The following is a 6,000-nucleotide window of genomic DNA, read 5'->3' as shown; positions in this document are numbered from 1 at the left end:
AATGAGAACCTGCTGTATAAAAAAAATTAAATTAAAAAATTTAAAGAATAAATAAAATAAAATAAAATAAAATAAAATTGGAAAGGATCGTGTAGCTTATCATGCCCCCCACCTCCTTCCCTTGACGGTCTTAACAAGCGCCAACAAAATCAGGAATTACTTAAGGGTCATGCTTATTGTTTCTTAATTAGTAATTTTCTTAAGTATGCCATAATTATGGGAATTTATCTAGAAATATACATATGTATTTTCTTTACCGCTCTATCTCCATCTCCATCTATTCTCTTACACTAAGTACATAGGACCTAATTTTGCATAGCAAGACTCTCGAACAGCAGTGCATGAGAGATTTTTTACTTTAACTACTATAGTCATACTTTTTGAGGTCAAGCCTGTGTAATGAAAAAGAAAATCTTACAGACACATTTGAAACCTTGATAGATTTCCCCACTGTCCTATCTGCAGGCTAGTACTGGTCTTCCCGTCATCCTCACTTGGATCACTAGGGTGACAAGAAGTGCCTTGCTTTGGGATCTTTTGTCCTGAAGCAGAGTAAGGATAATCAAGGGAAAGATACGGGTGGTTCCTGTGAGGTAGTCAGAAGGGGCTCAGAGAATGTTGGAGGAAAGGCAAGTTCTCTTTCTGCTGGACAATTTAGGTACAACATGTGAGGCTCCGAATGGACAAGAACAAGAAGGCAACTAGTGGGGCCCTGAGGCCCCTCAACACTGGATAGTGAGAGATGGTCTGCAGACCTTGGTCTGCTTGCATCAGACTTCCTTCTTCTGGATGGGCAGACAAGGTGCTCAGCAGTTCCTAATTCTCATCCCACTCCTCTCTCCATTACCCTCCCAGGGCCAGCACTTTAATTGCATGGCTTTTAGAACCCTTCTAAGGACATAGTTTCTCTTCCCCCCTTGTGATCTTCATCTCACCTCTTCAAGGAGCAGATACAAGTGGTTTTGCTCCCCTCATTCGTTTTCATCTTTATCCTCAGCTTTCCCCCAGTGCTTCCCTTTTGATTCTAAAAATCGTATTTGTGGGCTTCCCTTGTGGCGCAGTGGTTGAGAGTCTGCCTGCCAATGCAGGGGACACGGGTTCGAGCCCTGGTCTGGGAAGATCCCACATGCTGCGGAGCAACTGGGCCCGTGAGCCACAACTGCTGAGCCTGCGCGCCTGGAGCCTGTGCTCCGCAACGGGAGAGGCCACGACGGTGAGAGGCCCGCGCACCGCGATGAAGAGTGGCCCCTGCTCACCGCAACTAGAGAAAGCCCTTGCATAGAAACGAAGACCCAACACAGCCAAAAATAAATAAATAATAAATTTATAAAAATCATATTTGTAAAATATAAAAGATTATTGTGTGTTTGTTCGGGGGATTTTTTTTTTTTTACACCTGTGCTAATAATGCTGCTTCTTCAGATAGTGTTCATGATGCTGAATGACTCTGAAATGGAAGTGCCAATAAAACAAAGCATGGCAATTAATATTTCAAGGTACATTTCCCTGCCTATATAAATAGAAAACCTTTTATTGCTAGCTTAAGCCACTGAGGATTATAAAATTCCCACCTTAGCCACAAAAGGCATTGACTTTTACTTGCAGGCATTCTGCAGGAGGGAATTTTGTGGAATTTGGTGGAGTTCATCAGCACGATGTTCATCTTGAAGGAGATGGCACCTTCATGTTTTTGCAGATTTATGAGCAAGCTCATAGAAACTAAACACAGCCTAAGGGCTGGAAACAAATTTTTAGAAAAATTGTATGTATTAATCTCTATATTTGTAATAATTTTTGATAAAGAGATTACAACTTCTTCATGACTATTGTACTGGCATAGATACACCCAGTGTTGACTTTGACAAAAGCTAGTGTGAGTAATGAAAACAGGTCAGAAGACGATGCATAAGTGAATAGCTTGTGTGAAAGACACAGATGAGTACTAAGGCATGCACATAACCATCACTACCTGAACAATTCACCCATATCTTTGTGAGGCAAGTATCGAGACCATGCTACACATCCCCACTCTTTCATCCTCCTTCTTACTGAATGCCTACTGTGCCAGATAGTAGAGGCTCTCCCAAGCATTGATCCATTGAATCCTTATAAGACTTATAAGTATATAGCAAACGTAAAATTCCCTACATGTTAGAGATTAGTGAACTGGAGCAAAAGGTAGTCAAGATCAGATAGTAAGTGTAAAAACCAAAATTGTCAACACATTCTCCAGACTCCAAGAAGAGTGCTATTTGCACCATCACAGCTGCCCCTGGAACTGCTGGTAACACGAGAACCTGTGCTGCATGATGCCTGTCCCTGGTGCAAGGGTTGCTTCAAATAATAATACATGGCACGTACTGACCGCTTACCACATACTCTTGCAAGTGCTTTGCATGCATTATATTTATCTAATCTTTTGAGTAATGTAAAGAGACAGTCACTATTATCTGTTAAAGGAAACATGTCTGAGTAAGTGTCAGACACAGGCAGCCTGACTCCAGTGCATACTATTAAACACTAAGCTATAATGATTATATTATATTATATTTTACATATACATATTCAACATTAAGATGTAGATTAAAAGATAATATCCAAAATGCCCTCTGCCTTTCTAGTCTTTCAGGAAACATTTGTATTAATTTGTGCATGGTAATATGTGTTCTATCTACAAACATTTTTAACCAAACTCATGAATGAAATACTTGTCAATTTCAGTAGAAAAAGTTAGATTGGTGTTAACTAATTTAAAAATCTATATATTCAATACTGCACTAAATTCAACTATAGTCTGTAAGTGTGTGGACTCAAGGATTATACTAAATCCAGATATTTTAGATTTTATAGCTTTGTTTATATAGGTATTTATTATTAACCTACTTCTAGATTTCCTTAATACTGTAAGAGATAATGATTAATTATTGACATGCAAACATACTCTGTTGCAGACTGGGAACCCAGGAAACCCACTCTGAGTCAGAGATTACCTTGAGGAAGTTTATGAGGAAATACTCTTGGTCTCAGCACTTGTGGAAATAAAGTTGGTGAAAGGGAGAACTTGGATTGTGATGCAGCCACAACCAAGATCTCAGCCGACCTCAAGAGGGATGCTGAAGCCAGACCGGATGTTTCAGATGTGGCAAGAAGACTGGACTTTCATACTCCTACATCAACTAGTCACTGGATACAGGCTGCCCCAAGAAGGAAGCATGGCCATGAACAAGGCAGCACTCCACAGTGGAGGGAAATTTTCAAGAGGACTGAGAGCTGAGGACCAGCACCACTCATGAAGCTACAGCACGAAGGCTAGGTTTCTCATTCCTTGAAATGGGAATCACAGATGGGTAAAGGGTCAAATCTAGAAAAAAATTAAGAAATAAATGTGAAGAGAAATGCCCTTCTAAAAGAGAGGGGAGCGACACAGAGAGAATGCCTTCCTTAAAACAGAACATCAACTAACACATTTTGAAGGGATGATATAATTTAAAAAATTGCTATGTGGCAACCATCATATTAATAATTAACTTGAATACCAACCATTAAGGGACTCTAAAACTAGGGTGTATGAATTTGATAAAGATTGCAATATTTACATAATCTCAAATTAGGTACCCCAAAATACTTAAAAATCACAAAGGTGAAAAGAGTTAATTCACATTGGAGAAGGCTTATTCAAGTCATCAGAGTTAAAATAACTTTGATAGGCAACCTGATAATCATGTACTACCTCACAGGAATAAGAATATGGCATCACTCCTGTGATATTTCCACCAGAAAATGCATAACCTGAAATTATACTTGGGGAAACATCAGACTAATCCAAATTGAGAGAAATTCTAGAAAGTAATTGGCCTGTAATTTTCAAAATTGTTAAATTCATGAAGATCAAGGAAGGTCAGAAGAACTATTCCAAAGTGAGGGATACCGAATAGGAATGACACCTAAGTGCAATGATTCAGGATTGGATCCTTTTGCTATAAAATACGTAATTGGACAGTTGGTAAAATTTCAGTGAGGCTTCTTGGTGAAGGGTATATGAGAATTCTTTGTACTATTCTTGCACCTTATCAGTAAGTTTGAAAATATTACAAATAAAAAGTAAAAACTTGAATAAAATTAATAAAAATAGATTTAACATTTTGAGTTCCTAGAATAAATTAAATGATAATTACAAAACAAAGGAAAAATACTTTAGGCCTGCAAAATTATTTAAGAATTTGTTGATTACTTGCAGTTTGCCACACCACTGGAGTCAAGTCATGTTTAAGCTTGATTCTAAAAGGAAAATAATTTATAATTCATAAGAAGCAGATAAGCATTCACTTTCAATTCCATTTTCAGACCCAATCCGCACTCTTTCTCAATCCTATGGCACCTTGAAATACAAAATGTATATGGACAAAGATTTTGTTGCTAACTGGTTTATGAGCATTATTTCCTTTGATATTTTATGACATACTACATCATTGATACCATCAGCACAGAGCTTTCAGTATTTGAAGTTATTTAAAAATTTATACAGGTTGAAATAGCTTTCTATTAGAGTAATGCAGGAAATAAGAAGCATTATAAAGCAAATGATCGAAACAACAGAGAAGAGTAAGAAGCAAAACAAAAAAGCCACTGTAAGTGAATATATTAAATATGTATAAATTCATTCATAACCATTCAACCTAGGGGGAAAATATCATCCTTAACAAAAAAAAGAGAAGTTAGAAAATAATATTTTTCTGCCAAATACAATTTTATTTGTACACTAAGCTTTTGCATTATTATTGGACCTTTGTTGTACTAGACTTTTGCAAAAACTGACCTATTCTTCAATTGTTAGTAATTGGCTAGAATCAAAATAATTTATTCATAACTTTGACTTTTATCACCCAGAGATGGGATTCCTTACTAGGCTCTGATTGAGCATACTGTATGCATTATCACATTTAATCTTCAAAAATTTTAGAAAGTGTATACATTATTACCTCTGTTTTACTGAGGAGGACTGGAGTTAATAACAGTTATGTAGTCTATGCAAGGACAAGTGGACATGGGTAGAACAATTCCTGAACAGTTCCCTTAACTTCTCAAACGGAGATATATGCTTATGCTAATTTGAAATGGAAATTATTTTACATATTTTTTTCATTATTGCATGGATCTTGGTGAGTTTTTGTTAGTCACTTCTGTTTTCATTGACTTAATATTCTACATGTCATTGAACATTATAAATATGCATTATATTCCTAGTACACATATTAATTTCAAGAAATAAAAAGTGATACAATTTGAATAAGATAAAAATTTACTTAAAGCATAGTAAATGTAGGAATCTTACCTATTTAGATATATAAATATTTTCATATATTATATATACCATTATATAATGTTATTTATAATGTACAATAATATTTAATATAATTGTTATATACTACATTATATATACTATGTATTTTTATTATATATACATATATGATAACATATTTGTATACACTATACAGATATGTAATTATTTCAAAACATGGAATTTAGTGACATGTACATTTTACATTTGTGTGCTTTTTAATATAACAGCAACATCAACAGCTTTCTTACACAAATTTGGACTGCTGGAGGGATCTAGAGAAGCAAAGGGCATAGATAAAGCAGAAACGAATCTTTTTGTGACTTATCAAGGTTTTGGCTGTAGGATTTTTCTCCCCCTCTCTAGTGAATAATATAGTTACATGTTTCCAGAGGGAACTTAAAATTTAATAATTGGAAGTTTGACTTGTTCTTTTCCTAAGTGAACAGAAAACCTCTCAGCCCTCCTTCAGATCCATAATCACCATTCTGTATGTGTCACCCTATAATTAAAAGAGACATTTGCTAGACAGAATGCAATCACACAATTTCCCATTTAGATTCTGATCTATTAAAATAAGGTAGAGCTAAGGAGCAGGTAAATTCTAACCATAATTTCACAAGGCTTAGTTCTTATTTCAAATTTGAAACTAGAAGGAACTA

Source organism: Balaenoptera physalus (genome assembly GCF_965194825.1).
Source record: "Balaenoptera physalus genome assembly, chromosome: 18".
Classification (NCBI taxonomy): domain Eukaryota; kingdom Metazoa; phylum Chordata; class Mammalia; order Artiodactyla; family Balaenopteridae; genus Balaenoptera; species Balaenoptera physalus.
The sequence above is the reverse complement of the archived record's forward strand: the minus strand, read 5'-3'. Positions refer to the sequence as shown.